Raw genomic sequence first — 19,636 nt, 5'->3', positions numbered from 1 at the left:
CTTGGCACTAGGCTGGGTTCCGATTCCATGGAAATTGTTTCACCTAAATTAGTTTGCTACTCAAATCAGGAATAGCATCACCAAGCTCAGGCCTTGTCTGCACTAAAGAAATGTTGCAAACAGCCTGTGTGTGTACAGTGCCTGGCACAATGGAGCCCGATTTGTATCTCTAGCATCACCACAATACAAATAAGATTCAGAAACATTTCCCAGTGTTAATAGCGTAACTATTCAGCCAGGTGTTGTCAGCAGCAAAAAGGGTTCCTTCTAAAGTCTTAACATCAGCTTGAGCCCCCACCCAGAAACCTGGTAAACTATATATGCCATCCTGGGTTCCATGGATGAGCAATATTTCCCCACTTGCAAGCACTGACTGTAGGGGTTAAAATACAGAACTTTATAGTGGGGAAAGAAGGACAACAGAATGAAGACCCCTTCCCCCAGGTGTCTTACCAGTAGGCCTGTCATAAATATACAGCTAAGGGTAGCATAAAATCCCTCCTTACCTGTAAAAGGGTTAAGAAGCTCAGATAACATGGTTGGCACCTGACCAGAAGGACCAATGGGGAAAGAAGATACTTTCAAATCGGGGGGGGCAGGGGAAGGCTTTGGTTGGAGCTCTGTGTGTGTTCTTCCCAGAGACGAAGGGAGAGACCAAGCAAGTAATCTAGCTCCCACTGAAATGATACATTTAATATTACAGAAATAGTAAGTAATAGCAAGGAAATGCATTAGAGTATCTTTTGTTTTAATTTGTGAATTGTCCCTATGCTTTATCCCTGTTTTTGTAACTTTAAAGTTTTGCCTGGAGGGGAAATCCTCTGTGTTTTGAATCTTTGTTACCCTGTAAAGTTATCTTCCATCCTGATTTTACAGAGGTGATTCTTATCTTTTTTTTTTTTAAATAAATTCTTCTTTTAAGAAGCTGATTGATTTTTCATTGTTCTTAAGATCCAAGGATGGGTTTGTGTTCACCTGTACCAATTAGTGAGGATATTATTCACAAGCCTTCCCCAGGAAGGGGGTGTAGGGCTTGGGGGAATAGGACTCCAAGTGGTTCTTTCCCTGATTCTTTGTCTAAATCACTTGGAGGTGGCAGCGTACTGTTCAAGGACAAGGTGGAATGTGTGCCTTGGGAAAGTTTTTAACCTAAGCTGGTAAAAATAAGCTTAGGGGGTCTTGCATGCCGGTCCCCACATCTGTACCCCAGAGTTCAGAGTGGGGAAGGAACCCTGACAAGGCCCAATCTCAAATCTCCTGGTAACTGTCAGTAGCTGATGGGCTCTGGCCACTTCCCTGCTCCCCACTTACCATTAGCTGTCCTGGGCTGGAGAAGTCCAAGAACTCTAGCAGGTCAGTGCTGCCTGGGCAGCTCCAGGGTCTGTACTACCTGACCCAGCTGACATAATTTCAGCTTCAGTTGCTTGGTATAAAGACCCACACCAGAGCACTTTATACAGGTTGCTTTTTCTGCCTAGAGCTGCACCCACTACTGCCCTGAACTATTCCTCATCTTAGAATTGCCACCACACTGCACCATCCATTAGCTTAAAGGTGTGGCTGCTCTGCATTCTCCTCAGCTTTGCAACAGTCTCATCTCAATTCATCCAGATCAGTATTATCTCTAGTATAGCCCTTTATAGAGTCCTCAGTGTTACCTATGGTATAGCCCTTTATAGACTCCTCATCACCCAACAGCTGCTCCTAGCAAAAGATACTACCTTCTCTTAGGGCTCGCTCAGCTCCCTTGCCCAACTGTTCCTAACAGCAGTCTCAGTCAGGGTGACCCCAGACACATTTTCTATAGATACCTTGCCCCTTCATCTCCTAACATAAAGGCCTGCACTTTATTGCCCCCAAATGCAAAACTTAACTGCATTGTAACCAAAATGTCACAAATCATCACATAAAACTGAAATGCAAATGAATCTGGGCTTGGCCCGCTCAATCAATTCCCTTTGCTCTCCAGCAGAGGCCAGCAGAGAGTTCCCTTGCCAGTGGAGCCCTTGTCCATCTGGAGTTCTCAAGTGGGTGACAATAGTGAGTTCCTGCTCCCTAAGCCTGCAGGCACAGGGCTCACTCCAGCCTCCATCTAACGCCACCAGTAGTAACGAGGTTGGGAGCCACAGTGTGGACAGACCTCTTGCTTCCACTGGCATTTCAAGCAGCACGTTGATTCAACCTGCTCTGAGCAGGGTTAGAGAACACAGTGTTTCAAATGCTGTCAGCTGCTGGTGGCCCATCAATACGTGGGCTGCCAGTGTTGTCACTACCACTGGCACACAAACAGTGCTAGAAACTGTAGGCAAAGTATGCAAAGTTTCTCTACCTGAACATCTACCTGCACCTTACCTTTGTGACCTCAATGCACATTCACTTCACTCCTCCAGCGTTGGCCCCTCTTCTCTTCCTAAAACATCTCCAGATTTCAAGGGTCACTTGCTCTTGTGCTTTACCTCACTAGAATTCTCTCTGCCTGCTACCTCTAAGCCACTGCATTGTTTTGTCTCTGGGTATCACTCCCCTTTCTCTTTAGCTTCCAGTGCTGACTTTCTTAGTGCTTTGGGAGATTCCATTTGAAATGGGCTTCAGAATTTCAGGATTCTGGAAACTGGATCAATGCCCCAAATATGGGAACTACCCAAATGCTCTGAGTCTGCAAAACTAGGTTAAAATCCCTTACGAATGTGGAATGTTTATAGAATCACCGAATATTAGGGTTGGAAGAGACCTCAGGAGGTCATCTAGTCCAATCCCCTGCTCAAAGCAGGACCAACCCCAACTAAGTCATCCCAGCCAGGGCTTTGTCAAGCTGAGCCTTAAAAATATATGGAGACTTCTGTCACTTCCTGTCACTCCACAACCAGCAACAGGGAAGACTAAAATTAATTTCTTTTTAAAATGTTACTTGAACTTTTTGGAAACTCTCTCATATATATTTGGTTTGCGTTTGAAGCAAAAATTCAAGGGAGTTATTCCTGTACTTTAAAGCAGGTTCAGTCATCATTAGCAACTAAGGGCACTAGATCAGAAGTGAAATATATTGTACCAGTAACATAATCACAGTGGACTTCCATAAAATGTAACCACATGGAGAACTGGGTTGACTGAAATCTGCCATTCAAGCAGGCTTTATAGCATTTATATATAGAATCATTAAAAATAAATTAAGAATGGGGATGACCCATTGTCTATCTAGAGGCCCAAGAAAGATGTTAGCCTGTGATACAGCTTGAAAATTAGCATTTAATAGGACCAGGGATGCTGCCTGACACACAACAATACATTATTTACAGAATTTTAAAGTAAGTAAATTAACAAGAGATAGTGGCTGCCATGAATAAGACATGAGATAAGTACCTTTCCTTTTCCTCCGATGCCTTGAGGAAAAAGTGACTAGATTCAACTCTTTGGAAAAAAATGCAAGTATTCAAAGTAATGATGGGGGAAACAGAGATAAGCCAGAGAAACACCTAGCCTTGATCCAAAGCTCATTGAAGTTAATAGGAGTCCTGAAAGGAAAGATGGTCTGGTGGTTAGGAGATCCAGGTTCAATTCCTTGCTTTGACACAATTAGTGTCAGGGCTGGGCCCTGGGCAGCCTGCATGCACTGGTCAGCTACTTAGTTGCAGTCAGGAGATAAGTAGCAGGGAAGGGGTCAAACTGGGTCAGGATATCAGGAAGTCAGGTTTCAGGCACCACCTTGCAGGAGGCAGGCAAATAGAATCAATGACAAACCAGGCTCAGAACCCAGAGTCCAAGGTCTACAGCAAAGCAAGATCCAGAGCAGAAGCAAGCAGGCAGCTTGTGTTGTTGCTCAGACAGCTCTCCATGATGGTTTCCTGGGTTCTATGCCAGCTTGGGCCAATCAGTGGGCTGTGGGGGGCTGCCATTCAGGCCCTGCTGGGCGGTACTTCCTGCAGTGCCTAGCTTCACAGGATCCTCCAGCGGAAACCTAGCCTAAGCTTCCAGTAGTGGTGCAGAAGCATCAGCTGCCCAGAACCCCCATGGTGGCAAGGTCATCACAATTAGTCTCTCTTTGCCTCATTGACCTATCTGTAAAATGGGGATAATAGCACAATCCTATCTCACAGGGGTGTGTGAAGATAAATACATTAAAGATTGCGAGGTGCTCAGATACCATCGTGATGGCTGCTGTATCAGTATGCAAGTATGTTGATGGACTCCACTGGGCTTTCGGTCAGGACTCAAAACCTTACCCAAATGTCTTTTATCTGCTAAACTAGCCGGGCAGTCTCAGAGGGGCAAGCCTTCTCGGAGATGTTATCTTCATGGGCCGGAAATACAACTGCAGTAGCCTTCCCTGGGATGCTTTGGCTTCAGATCCTGAATCAATACCTATACGTGAAGAGGAGCTTAGAAAGGATTAAATGGGATTGGTCAAACATTCTCAAATACCTAACATGCTTTGGGCTGGATTTGAATCTTGGGCAGAGGTGTTCTATTAATGCTCTCACTTAGCTGTAACATTCTTATTTCCATATTTATTAGTATTCGGTGACCCTGGTGGAGATCAGGTTTGGAAGACATCTCCATATTTCAGGGAGATGTGCACGCATGCAGACACAAGTGGTTGCCCTATACACATTGTTTTATTGCATTACAGTTTTAACATCTCCCTGATCCTTTTTTCAGTCCCAATTATGTTTGAGTGTGTTCAAAATTAGGGCAGGTGAATTTGTACGTAGTATTTAATGACCTCAAGCTCTTTTAATAGATCATACAACATCTTGTGTGGGTGTACTTGGATCCATGAGGGCATCTTTGGCCTTGTGAGATGGTGGGTGCCGCCTGACCTTTTCACTGTGTTCATTTGCCAGATAAGGGTGTTTTCGATGGCACATGAATTGGCTGTGGTAAGTGATACCAAATCAGGTTTAAACCAGTCAAGTTGTACTGGGCTGAGTGAAAGAAGCAATTGGCACAGAGAGGTGAAGTGATATACCCAAGGCCACAGAGCAAGTTAGTGTCAAGAGGTGGAATTAGAACTCAGGATTTCCTGGCAGTCTGCTCAATCTAAGAGGTGTCTCCAAAGAAACAGCACAAATCCAGACTGGGATCAGCACCAGAGAGCATCCAATAGGCCACACTTGTGCACTGACAACAGGGACTAAGTGACTATAAGGCTTTCTTCATGTGGTGTTTCTAGAATTGATGAGTTTTCAGGCTAAGGGAATTTCAGGGGGATGGCATTTGTTGCAGGTGGTGACGTCAGAGCCTCAAGACCCTCGTAAGGAATGGCAGTTTGTTTTCTTACACCTATCTGCAGAGGGTTCACCAAGAATCCAGCTTCTCATCAAACCATCTCCGTGTGGATAGCGCTGAGAGCTTTGGAACAAACTCAGTGCAGCCATTAAACTGCTAATATCAGTTACTGCCTCGAGAAAATGGAAGGATTTTAATTCAGCTACTGTTACTGTCAGATTTGCCTTCATGTTCTTTCTGTGGTACAGCCTTCAGCAGTCACATACATCATTGCATTGAACAGTACTGAGGGAGGACATGTGGGCCTCTTGCTGGAAAAGGAGCTTCTGCATGACTGACAGGAAACACGATCCCTCCCTGACCCATCCATCCCAAGCAAAATATTGCTGTGTCCTCAATTCTATTTCATGCTAATGTGGTGTCGTCCATGGATAGGGTACTGGGCTAGGAATCAGTAGAACTTGGGTTCTGCCCCCAGCTCTGCAACTGATTCAGTGTGAGACCTTGGATGAGTCATTTCACCTGTGAACCTCAGTGTCCCTGTCTATAAAATAAGGGTGATAGAGACCTACCTTTTAAAAGTGCTTTTAGATCCATGGATAAAAAAAAATGCTCAAAAATACATTCAAAATATTAATTATCATAGGCAGTACACCATGCTAGGTAATACATTTCAGGATAATATCTATGGCACTTCCTTGCTGTCTATCTAGGTTTTTATACCATACCCATATCCAGTGCATTTCCCTGTGTTAATAAATACCTTGGTTTGGCCTAGTGGACACAGCATGGGACTGACACTCAGGAGACCTTGGTGGATCTGCCACTGGCCTTCTGGGTGTCCTTGGACAAGTCATGTCCTTCCCTGTGCCTCAGTTTTCCCCGCTATAAAATGGAGGGCATGATACTCATTTGGAGATCTACTGTTGAAAAGAACTATATAAGAAACTGGGGTTATTATTTTGACCTTATAACCCACTGATTAGATCTTTTTCTTTCTGGGGGGCCCCAGGAGCTCAGGAGCGCTCACTATCCCATGTTTGATGAGTGAAGCAACATTCAGCTAAATGCCCCTGCTGCTAAACAGAATGGTGATCTCAGCAGTTCTTGCCTGGCCACCTTTAACTGGCTCTACAGGAGCAGCTGAAACAAGCTGTACACACATGCCCTGGCATCATTCCCACCTGGACCCACAGCGCACAATGCTCGTTGAGCTGAGGCACGTGCAGCCACTCGTGGGCTGAGCCGGACACGCAATCCTGCCTGCTTTTCCTTCACACATCATCTTTCAGGAGAGAGTCAGTGCTCAGAGGAAGTTCTCCACCCTGATTAACAGCCTTTCCAAGGAGGAACGACTCTCCTAGGAATCTCGACAGCTTTAGCATCTAGGGACGTCTTTCTGGGTCAGCGGCTCATGTGAAGCTCTAATTAATGCATTTTATAAGTCAAAAATCAACTCAGGCTGTCCCAACTCAGTATGAACTCTGATAGGAATAGGACTGTGTTGTTTATTTAACTAAAAGAAAAGGAGGACTTGTGGCACCTTAGAGACTAACAAATTTATTTGAGCATAAGCTTTCGTGAGCTACAGCTCACTTCATCGGATGCAACCGATGAAGTGAGCTGTAGCTCACGAAAGCTTATGCTCAATAAATTTGTTAGTCTCTAAGGTGCCACAAGTACTCCTTTTCTTTTTGCAAATACAGGCTAACACGGCTGCTACTCCGAAACCTTTATTAAGCTAATCACACATGAGTGTGTGCTCTAAGGGAACCACAACTAAGCGACAGAGGGAAGGACACATCAGTTGCGATTCTTGTTGTATGGCTGACCTGGTTTAGATTGTAAGCTCCTCCCAGGAAGGAACTTGACTTTGTAGGGGTCTGGGAAGCGCCAGGCACACATATGGTGGTATAGAAATTGCAGGGTCCCAGTCACGTGGTTGGACCCCAGTACGGGTTTGGAGCCTGGAAAAATGACCCCTCATCAGCCTGATCAGTTTACTAGGAAGAAGAATTACTGTTTCCTGGTGAAGGAAATCCATTTGTCCACACAGTGAGAAGTTTGAGAATCCCCTGGCCTAACAGCTTCCTCCTGGGTGAAATTAAAACAGTGGCACGGCTAGAGAGAGGAGCTGATCTTTCCCCTCTATATATGAACAGGTGATATTCTGCCTCATTTACAGGTGTCTCAGTGAATTCACAAACTAAGGTCCCCTCTTGCTTCCAGGCAGAATTAGGATATGCCTATACTGTGTTTTCAAACCCAGGGCAGAGCTCAGGTCTACAGACTCCAGCTCATGCTACGGCGCTAAAACTAGCTATGTTGATGTTCAGGCTCGAGCTGGAGCTCTGGCTCGGAAGCGCACCCCCCTCCCTAGACTTCAGAGCCCAAGGCCAAATGTCTACTCTGCTGTTTTTAGCTCTGTAGTGTGAGCCCAAGTCTGTAGACCCAGGCTTAGACTCACTGCCACGGGTTTTAAAACGCAGTGTAGGTGTATCCATAGTGCCTTGTTCATCCCCTCCATGTTTTGCAACTGACGGGATTAACGGAGTGGAAACTCATCTCTTTTAGGTACAATTCTGTTGCAAGGAAGAAGGATGAGCGAACACACCTGCATCTCCATCCCCACATGGTACCCCTGCCATACACACAGTCTATGCATTTGCAGCCCCACGATTTGCTGCAAGAGGCTGAGCTGGGGGAGAGTCGCTCTCCATGGCATCCTCTCCCAGCAAATCAGCAGGGGTTTCCACAGAGGACAATACCAAGCTTGTTCGCTTTACTTTCTACCAACTCACTCCACCCTGCCAGTCCTCTCTCTTGAGAAGTGAGGGGAAAAGGGCTGGCCAAACAAGGCTACAGATCCCATGAGACTCACAATCGTGAGAGAAAGGATGGTCCAGTGGTGCTAGTGGGGGACTCATGAGACCCGGGTTCAATTCCCTACTCTCCGGTGGCCTTTTCTGGGCTCTTGGGCAAGTCCCTGAGTTCCCACATCTTTCAGACAAGTCTAATAGCACTGCCCCACCTCCTAGTGGTGCTGTGAGGATAAGTGCTTTAACAACTCAGAGGCATTCACTGGCTATGGAAACGGGAGGCATGTCATGACCTTAGATAGGAGGCTGGCAGAGTACTTTTGAGTACTTTGGGTAAATAGGCCACTACATGAGCTCTGGGAGCTTTCTCCATGAATCTCAGGACATTGCCAGGGCACCAGAGCCAGGCACACCCCTTTTCATTATTCAGAGAAGCCAATCCCCACACTTACAATCAGATGCTACAGTGGAAACTCCAGGATGTAGAGTTTCCCATTGAACTTTGGCGTTTCCATGGGCTTTTATCTGGACTTGGATGTCACGTCAGTGACTCTGATCGGTCTGTCTACATACCCTTCTCTCTCACCAGACTTCTAAGGAACCTACCAACTCAGTAGGTAAGATTGCTTCAGAGAAAGAGAAGCAGGGCAGCCACTGTTGCATATTGAACAAATGGAGCTTTCTGCAAGCATCTGCACCTTCGCTAGCATCACACTGTAAGCAAAACAAAAATAAAAGCACAAGCTTTCTCTTTTGCTTTTTTATTACCCTCCTCAAAAAAAAAAAAGCCATAGGATTAGGGTTTTTTTATGAGGCCATCCTGCCATGCTATTGCTCCATAAGGACTTTATTAATGCCATTTACTGCTGAAATAATAACTAAGCTACATTGTTCGCCACAGGCTGGAGCTTTGGAAGAGTCATTACTTTGGTGATCACAGCAAAACCTAATTCCGACTGGCTACATTCTGGTAAGGCCAGAGTAGCAGTCACCCTACATCCTGGCAATAAAATTAAATTAAATTAAAGATCCCACTTCACCAAAGGCCTAATACTAATTTGTGTAAAGTTTCCATTAAACAATGCTGTCTGCAGAAAACCTACACTAAAGCTCTCTGCTGGCAACTTAATGGGAAGAAAATTCCAATAGAAACATTATTAGATTTTCCTATTAATGCTGCTCAGATTACACACTCGCTTAACAGGCGTTAATGACATTAGTGGGACTGCATATCCAGTCCTGTTGGAATCTTGTAAGTCATTCACACACCATCAGTCAGAAATGGAATTTCTGGAGTAACAAAAGGCAAAAATCGAGACAGAAAACTAGATCAAAACCTGCATTTTTTACCAACATGTTTTTAGTAGACCCATGTTAGACACAAAAACACTTTTGCAGAATGTCAGATATTCTACTTTCACATTTCTAGACAGACGTTTTTCCACCAGTTTCTCCGCTGCAAATATTTTGCCAAGCCATGGTCTTACTGGTGGAATGTACCTTTGACGTACGGAGTAGCAAACAGGAAGAGCTGTTTTTTTTAATCTGCTTTATTTGTGAAGCCAGCAAAAAAAATCCCATTTTCTCCACATTCAGCAAAGCACATGTTTAAGTTCCATTGACTCCACTAAGAAATCAGGGCCCATTTGCAAAAAGTATTTGGCAAACAATTTCAGACCACAAATAAATGTAAGACAAATGGCAGTCTGCATGCAGACTGTTTGCACCAGAAAGAGGGAAAACTCAAATATTTACTCTGTCCTACTATTTTGTATATACAATTTCTCTTCAATTATATTGTTTTACTCAGGCACAGGGTAAGCTTCCAACCCATGTTCTGGCCCTTCTTCACTACATAAAAGGACCAGAGCTGTGTAAAGAGGCTCTAAAAACTCTCTATCTGGCCAGGGGATGATTCCCATGGTGTAGGCGCTGCAGAAGACAGCCTTAAAGCTGCCTTCTAAGGATCACTCACAAAGAGCTTACAGTCTAAATATGCAAGGCAGACAAAGGGTGGGAGGCGACCTAGAGGAAGAGACCGGGGGAAGCAACTTGTCTAAAGTCACACATCAAATCAGTGGCAGGACTAGAACTCAGGTCTCCTAAACCACAGTCCAGCCCGTTTTATATGAGTGTGCATGTATCTGTTATATACTTGGAGCTGGTTCACAGTAGTCCTGCATCCTGTATAGTCATTTGCACCAGCGCCAAGTGTAGAAAAAATGTTATCGGACCAGCATGGCAGCATTTCATACCCACTTTTGCAGTCACTTGTAAGTGACCAGTGTAAATGACTGCAAAAGACTCGCAAGGCGAGGGAGGGTCAGGCCCATGAGTTTTGTGTTTATATGTGTGTGCTTGTGCATGTCGAGACGCATTTATATACATAATAGTCCCCAAAGAGTTAATTAGTGCTACTGTATATTAAACTAAGTAGCAAGCTGATGGCTCTGGGCCTTTATACAGCACGTCTGCTACATTAATCCTTTTAGCATTATAAACACGAAGCACCGTGTGTAGTTTAAAATATACCCTAATCCTTCCCCTTCATCTAAACCACCAGTAATTCTACCAGATGTGTTGGATTATTAATTAAGACAAATTTAAGAAAAGATTATGTCTTCAGACTAGTCTCGGGAAAGGGTAGGAGATTAAGTACAGACGCGTACAAAGAAAAATAATAATATTCTCATCCTTGCTAAAGAATTCATTCTGTTTATTGTCTCTTTAAAATATAGCTGTACAGGTCGTCTACTCAATATCCCACGACTCCCACGGTCCAGCTGGAGGGGAGTGCTACTAGTGTCACCCTAAAGTAGCACAGTAGGTAATCATGCCCAAGATCTCTATTAGCAATAATCTTTACATTTCCCCCTAACTGGGTTCCTTAACACTTGTAGAACCGAGTTCAGGATCATGTCCCTACGCCCTAGGCCCCACTTATTGTTTTTAGACCCTCATGATTCTCTGAGTCTGGAGTCTGAATGGCTGGCACAGAGAGGGAGCTTAGAGCCCTTCCTGCCTCCCAACAGTTTGTGGAGTAAGTCCCGCATCGTCCAGAGGCACAAGCCACCACAGAAGCTCTCCAGCAGCCTGGGGCAGAGCCATTCATTCACCTCAAGAATGGAACTTAGTCTCCAAATGGCCACCCAACCCACCAACAGTGGGGACCCACTTCCTTCCCAACCAACCACCCCACTGCCACTGGACAACTCACCTGCCAGCCCAGGCCAAGGAGCTACCTGTCTGCCAGTGCTGCCGCCAGGTAAGGGAGCCAGCTCTCAGAACCTCAATAAGGAGCAGGGGAGGGGGAAGCAAGAGGTTTAAGGGACACTGGATGGTGGAAGAACTGATTTTGAGGATGGGGTGAGAGGACTTTACCAAGAAGGAAGATTTCTGGGAGAGCCCTTTGTGGAAACTGGGAGCTCACTTGTGCTTAATATCTACTGACCCATGCTGGATTTGAACCAGCAACAATAACCTAATGACGGAAGGCCTCATTTTCCAGTAACAAACCCCTCCAGGCAGGTACATTCTTGTAACTTTAAGAGCTTCCTAAATAGGAATGGCTATTTGCCTTCAGTACACTGGTGGGAAAGCAGCAAGAACCTGCTTGTCTGGAAATAAGATTCCTGTCAGCTTGTAAGCAAATGGACATGAACTGAAAACTCTCATTAGCAGCCTGTCTCCCCAGCAATCACTCAGACCCTGTCATTTTGGCTAAAGAGTCATTTAGACTAATTGGCCTTTCAAGGACTGGACTCCACCTTCTGAGTCCCCTCTCTTAACCAGCTCCTGACCCTCTCCACCAGCAAAGACGGCTGGGTTCAAATCATTCAACTAAACATTATGATAATGCCAACAAAGAGATGCCTGTCCCACCCGAGGGACGCGGGCAGCTTAGGGTATGCACATACACTGCATAAACACCTGTGACTGGCCCGTGTCAGCTGACTCCGGCTTGGCTTGCCAGGCTATAAAACCACCATGTAGATGTCTGGGCTCGGGCTGGAGCCTGTGCTCTGGGCCCTCCTGCCTTGCAGGGTCTCAGTTTTATAGCCCCTCAGTCCAAATCAGCTGTCACAGGCCAGCGGCAGGTGTTTAATTGCAGTGTAGACATACCCTTAGACACCTAAGGCGTTTCTTGCAGGACTGAGTTAGGTGCCTGCGTTTTATTCCAGTTTAGGCCACAGGCTTGCTGTGTGTGCTTGGGTGAGTCACTTTCTCCCCAGCGGTAAAACGGGGATTGTAATTCATATCTGCTGGTGGAACGCTTTGAGATCCTCAGATACAAAGGTGCCATATATACTAATACATAGCTCTTTGCATCAGAAGATCTCAAAAGGAGGTCAGTAACATTATCCCCATTGTACAGATGGAGAATCTGAGGCACAAAAAAAGGGACATGACTTGCCCAAGATCACCCAGCAAGACAGAGGCAGGAATAGAATCGAGCTCTCCTGAGTCCCAATCCAGTGTTCTCCTCGGTAGGAAGCCCTCTTATTACTATTATAAACAAACATGACACAAAATATGTAAAAGAAAACTCATTTTCATTAGTAATCCAGAGTATAAAGCAGCATCCTTCAGATCCCTGCACCCACAGAAAGAGACAAGGTTTTCTATCAGACTAGATGTTTCTAATGACACCATCTGCACAGTATCTGGGCACCATATTCCAGGTAAGGTCACTTTCCCACACACAGCATTGTACTGTGTTCTTCTCTCTGCCCGCGGAGGTTTAAGAAGCCTCCCCCAAGACACCAGGAGGTGGCTCTGCCAATAGGCTGCCATTTATAACACCTAAGCAAGATCCAAGGTCAATTATTAAAAAAAAATTACTCAGCACAGGATCTCTGCGTATCGGTAACTCCCAGGGACCAGCACTCTGGCCACAGCTAACGCTAAGTAAATATCTAAACCGCCAGTGCCCACAGAGGAGCCTCATTCCATGCTTGATGTCGCTGCATAAGCCGTGCCCCACTGAGATACCAGGCAATGGCTTGGCTGGACAAGACAAATGCCATTCTCCAAGTGATGACCCCAAGGAGATTTGACATACTTAGCAATGCCAGGTGTTTATTCAGATCCCTCACAAATAAGCATTAGGTAGCAAACATGTGGCAGGCGAGTTACAATAATAGTAAGCCAAAGGACTAGGAAGGAGTGATAATAAGATCAGGAGGCGAGAGCAGAATGACAGTGGGCCCCTGTGCTAATCAGCCAGGCAATTTTTCCTGAGCAGCTTTCGATTGGGGAAAAAACTCTTCTCCTGCAGCCCTAACTGAGAGCATAGGGGAAAGATGGCTCTGGAAGTGGAGCGCACACGAGCCTGCAAAAGGAAAGAACAGAAGGCCCTTTCAACAACAGCTACGAAGCAGAGGTGGGCCTGAATCAAGCCGCCAGATCCAGACACGCTTAACTTTGGAAAGATTTCATTCTGGTTCCAACTTTGTCTCTTGGGCCCCACTCTGCTAGGAAGTTTACCTCAGGCATCCTGAAGTGGGAGGTGCAAACGTAAACACAAGGCATGACGTTCTAGTGGGTGAAGATTTTACTGTTTGTGGCAGGCGTACAGAGCACCCTGAACTGCAGCCCAAAGCACCCCTCAGAGCTGAGCCTGAAAAGTTAGTTGGGGATTGGTCCTGCTCTGAGCAGGGGGTTGGACTAGAAGACTTCCTGAGGTCTCTTCCAACCCTGATCTTCCATGATTCTATGAAAGTTGTTCCATCCGCTCCCATTTGTGAGCAAAAGCAGGCAGTTTGGGATCCAGAGACCCCCATCTCAATACCTAAAATGGGACAAGTGTGCAACCAAGGGCACACATACTTCTGTGTTTGGGTGTCGAATCAGGGGCTGTGGCTGAAAATTTGCCTCTTTATACCACCATGGACCTTTAAGTTTCACAGCTTATTAGCCGTGCCATTGTGAAGCTGGGCCAAGGAATCCAGATCTCCCAACAAAGTACCCTCTCCTTCAAGTTTCAGAGTAGCAGCCGTGTTAGTCTGTATCCGCAAAAAGAAAAGGAGTACTTGTGGCACCTTAGAGACGAACAAATTTATTTGAGCATAAGCTTTCGTGAGCTACAGCTCACTTCATCAAATGCATCCGATGAAGTGAGCTGTAGCTCACGAAAGCTTATGCTCAAATAAATTTGTTCGTCTCTAAGGTGCCACAAGTCCTCCTTGTCTGACCCTGTGCTCTCTCATTCTCAGGCATGTGAAAAGCTGCAAGCATCGCCCTCGATCTACGCCCCAAACTATCACTGACATCAATTGTCCCTAAGTCCCTGTCTGAATCTTTCCTGTCATTGTGAAAATATTCCTCTGAGTTTATTTTTAGAACCCTTCCAAACACGGAGACACCTTTGCTCTTTCTTCAGGCTAGCACAGATCCGCGTTTGTTTGGGTGTTTATCCTGCTGTACTGCCAAGAAATGGCTCAAGCCCCTCTCTGCAATTCATCACCCCATAAAAGCGTTGAAGTGCGTCATCCAAACTTCCAGGAACATTATCGAGGCAGGAGCTGCTGCTACTAATCCACGTGCAGAGCACACGGTGATTTTTATCAACAGCGTTCTAGGGTTTCAGCCAGAGATTAGCCTTTGTGATGTTCATGCCCTGCTTATCATTCCCTTTGTATTTGAATTGGATGGGTACCTTACAGACAGACACCCACACTCTGCCCCAGTGTACAGCTTCTATCTATATCCATCCAAGAGAGGACCTCGTCTGACCCTGCTTAGCTTATGAGATCACAGTCTCTAGAGGTATGGCTGCAGGCCAGTAAGAAACAGATGGTGGCTATAGACACCACTCATTGATACTTTATTCCCATTTATTATTTATCTAATACTCACTCTAGGTCAATTGGGGTTATGTTCCTGAGAAACCTTCATTAACGTTTTTATATTAAAGGCTGCCTAAAATAACCATGCAAGAAATTGAGCGGCATATTTGACAATGAAGGGAATAATTCTTTCTAGTATCTTGCACTTACAGGATGTTTCTTTGCTTTTTGATATAGAGTATAACATGGACTTTTCTTTGGAAGTGAAAGCAAAGGAGTGGAAGCCAGGAGATATGGGTTCTAGTCCTGACTCTCTTACAGATAGGTCAATATTTTCCAGATTGGCCATTGAGTTCGAGTCCTTTAGTTTGGGGTGTCCATGCCTCAGTGTGGAAGTACCCTACCAAGTTCACTGAGTTTTGGAAATGTAGATTTTACTGTGTGTCCTTAGCTGAGTCACTTCTGCTATGGTCACAACGCACTTTGTATATCTTAGAATCCAGAACGATACCACACAGTAATCAAAAACAGAGAGAGGCAAAGCAGGCTGCTCTCTACGGCAGAGCAAAAAACTTGTTCAAGGCTGGCTCTTTCCAGACTGCTGCTATGCCCAGATTTCATAGTTCCTTACAGAGCCCCTTAGCCTGAAAACTGCAGGAACCTGCCCCACCCTGATCCTCCCACACATACACTCCCAAAGTAACAGCCTGCAATTCCAATACAGTCCTCAATGTACCACAACTTCCCAACTCTGCTGTTGGTTCTGTGTGACCACGGACCAGTCCCAGAACTCTGTGTAAAATGGGAATAGTAATAGTTGTCTTTCTGAACACAGTATCATGAACCTTAATTTATATTTATAAAGCGCTTTGAGATCTTCTGACAGAAGAAGCTACAGGAAAATGAGAAATCTGATTGGGCTAAATGTTAAGGTACTTGTCCAGTCTTTACTCAGCCTCCCCCAGTCAAAACTGCCTTTGACTTCAGTGAGAGTTTTGCATGAGTAGGGATTTCCGGATTAACAGAAGCTGATGAGTAGATTACCTGCCTCAGTCATTATCCTTCCTTGAACACATCATTTGATTAACCTCCCAGGGAATTGATCAGTGTTTAAGAACTGCTCCCTTTTACAGCAGGGCAATGACTCTTTGCTCATCCAGCTTTGTCACCTTTTAGGGGGAGGAGTCTGTATCATCTCCTTGGCTTTCTCTGCTACCACAACAATCATTATTCCATTTTTATGGTCCCCATAGCCACAGAGGGAGAATCTAGAAATGTGCCATGTGACTATCGTATCTGGGAAGCGGGCGGGAGGGGGAGGGTGTTATTGTGGGGAAATCTTTTGTTCCCTTCACCTCAGTGGGTGTCAAGGGAAATCAGCACAGTTGAATCAGTGTAGGTTCTGCTGCATGGGAAAGCGCAAGGTGGGGCCTTACTTCCTAGTGTGATATGGAGCCCAATTCTGTCTCAGCTCCTCGCTTGCAGCCATGGTGGTGATGTGGGCAGGGGGAGGCTTGGATCAGGGGCGGGGTAGGCAACACACAAGCAGTGTGAACAATGCAATGGCAGCAAACATTATGTTAGGTACACAGTGGGTTTAGTTAGGAAGGGATCCGCTAAATGGAAAGAAATGGGAAGGGAGAGGGGGACAGGGCAGAGGAGAAGAGAGGAGGAGAGGCAGGTGTAAAGAGTGAAAAGACGGTGAAGGGCAGCAGGGTTGGAGCAAACTGCCAATCAGCAGGGGGCAGATAAAGTCCAGTCAAAACTGCACAAGTTCTCCAAGTGGCCAAAGGTCCCTGCTTAAGCTGCTTGTACCAGCTGGTGTCTCTGGCTATCTCCTGCCAGGCCAAACTGGGGAAGGGGAGGCAGCACCTGGATCCTAGTGCCCCTAGAATAGGGGGAGTCTTCCCCACAGAGTTCTGGGGAAGGGGTGTCCCCAGCTGGGCCCCCCTTTACCCACTCCCCCGCCCCAGTGCAGCCGTCCATCCTTCAGGCGTCTGAGTGCGGCCTGCAGCAACTGGTGACCTTCCACTGCAGCTACCTGCAGTCGCTGCCTTCCTGACACAGCTGTCTCTGCAGAGCAGGTTGTCAGCTGCTGCGGGGGACACCCAAGAGTCCTGCTGGGCATGTGGGTCCCCAGCATCCCTCAGGGAAATGCCCAGAGTCCCAAACTCAGGTTTTGTCCCACAAGTCTCAGAAGAATGCTTGAAAAGCCTCTCTGTACATGGGCGCCAGGTTTGTATCATTTTTGGTGGGGCCCAGAATGGGTCCAAGCAGAGCCGTCCCATCCATAGGATGGATTGGGTCAACTGCCCCGGGCCCCGCGCTTTGGGGGGCCCCGCGCTTCAGGGCAACGTGGGGTCCAGTGCAGCCTGGAGGGTTAGTGGGGGACCTGGCACCAGCAGCAGCGAGCAACCCGACCCCAGCCAGCCCCGCTCCACCAGCTCCCGGTATCACTCGGGGGAGGGGGCGGAAGCCAGAAAGAAGCGGGGCGGGGGCCTGGAGGAAGGGGTGGAGTGGGGGCGGGGTGGGGCAAAGCAAGGCTGGCTGGGGCCAGCTCATTCGCTGCTGCTGGTGCCAGGCCCCCTGCTAATCCCCCAGGCTGCCCTGGACTCCGTGTTCCCCTGAAGCGCAGGGCCTCCCAAAGCGTGGGGGCTGGGGTGGTTGCCCAAGTCCATCCTATGGATGGGACAGCTCTGAAAACAGAACCCCAAACAGGCCCACGTTCCTGAATATTGGTGGAGCACGGGCACCATGGGCCCATTTCACTTGCCACCTGTGTCTGTGTATGTTTCAATAATACCTTGTAGCTACAAATATATGCTGAGGGCCAAGTCCTGTATGGGGCCAGAGCAGCTGGGCTGTGCAGTAGAGCATCCCAGGGGTTCTGTGGGAAGAGCTCTCCACGGTTGCTTCTCCTACCCTGAGGCTGCAGCTCTGCGGGGGTAACAGCTGGTCTATCTGTACAGTGACCAAGCCTCTGGCCCTGCTTTGCTACATCTGGGGCATCCCATGCAGGAAGGCGGCAATATTTACCCTTTAATGATCTGGGGCTTTTAAAAGCTTTATTGAAAGGCACCACAATTCACCTTCCAAAATGCAAAACGGTGTCCCTGTCCAAGCGACGGCTCAGGTTATCAATCAGCTCCTACAAATAACTAACACCCCGCTGATGCCAAGGGACACGATCAATCATTACATATTATTATGACATGATGAAATTCTAATTATAGGAAGGAAACACAGCATTACATTTTCCAATCCATCATCCCAGTGCTTTGCACTTAGATGGCACCTTTCAATCAAGGCTCGCCAAGTGCTTACCAAACTGTATTCCCCTCCCTTCCCTGCAGTGCAGGGTGGGCAAATATCGCCCCATCCCCAAGAGGGGGTGGGGGAAACTGAGGCACTGACTGGGTAAGGGGAAATTAACCCAAAGTGAAGTTATCATAGGAGAAAGACACCCTTCCTTTGAAGTTCGTGTATGGCTGGCTCATCATTGTATTACCTACCCCGAGGGGGCTGTGGACACTCTTGACTCCCAAAGCAGTATGAAACCCCTATGTTTGTCATCTGTCACCAGATAGGAACCAGTGGAACATTTAGGAAGGGAAGAATATGCATTGGCTGATTTTTCCCAGACATCTAGGATCTATTTAGATTAGCAATTTGAGGCAGGGACCATCTGCTACTCTTCCTTTACCATGCCTTGCCCAATGGAGCCCCATTCTGGATTGGCCCTTAAGTACTACTGTAATAAACAAGATTAGTAATAAGTCTTGTGGTTCTAGCAGTGAGCTGAGCTGTGGGAGGCCTGCCTTTCATTCCTAGCTGTGCCACAGGCTTCCTGTGTGAACTGGGTAAATCACCTAAACTCTCTGTGCTTGTCAAATGGGGACAAGAATATTTCCTTTGTCTCATCTCCTTAAATTGCTAGCTGACTGGGACAGAGAGTGCCTCTTACAATGTGATTCTGCCCTTCCTAGCCCAGTGGGGCCTTGATCTTGGTTGGGACCACTAAGCACAGCTGTAACAATAGGAATCACAACCACCACCTCAGGTCAAGGCTGCATCATTTCTTCACCCCATTTTTCACCTTCAGGAATTCATTAATTTCCCCTGCATCCTGTATATAATCACTCGTGTTATGCAGTACATACTCTGGCACATTAATAACCACACTGATTTCTTCTGCTGTCTGACAGGCCTACAGAGCCCACGCTCTGCTAACATCTGCCAAAAGGGTCCTCAAGCAAGGAGCTGCCTGTAATTGAGCTCTCCAAAGTACCTGCCCTGAGGCGAGATGCAGAGAAACTTTACAAACGAAGATAATAGATGTGTGTGTCACACACAACTACAGATGGCAAGCCGCAATCACTCACTCCATGAATTCAACTCCAGTGGGATCTGAAACTGCTTAGTCCAGGGCTGAATTTGCTTCTCTGTGCACTGCTGTCTGATGGCTGTCCATTGCTGTCAGTGCCCATGAACTAGCCTATGACTCACTTTACCTTTTGCAGTGACTTGAGTTGAGTTGAGTGGCTCATCTAGCTTGTTGAGCTGGTCATCATGTTCTTTTGCAAGAAATTCTCAAATGCACCTCTCTTTTCTGTTCACAAACTGATCTCACTTTTCAGGAATGGATTCATTATTGGTAAGTATTGGTCTGGTAGCTCCTGGACATATAGGGCAAGATCTTCACCTAGGGTTACTTGATCTAGCTCCAGTGAAGTCAATGGAACAATGCTGATTTTCTCTGGCTGAGGAAGTAGCCCATATTTTTTTAGCCCCTGGGGAGATGAA

This window comes from Natator depressus, chromosome 14 (genome assembly GCF_965152275.1).
Source record: "Natator depressus isolate rNatDep1 chromosome 14, rNatDep2.hap1, whole genome shotgun sequence".
NCBI classification, from domain to species: domain Eukaryota; kingdom Metazoa; phylum Chordata; order Testudines; family Cheloniidae; genus Natator; species Natator depressus.
The sequence above is the reverse complement of the archived record's forward strand: the minus strand, read 5'-3'. Positions refer to the sequence as shown.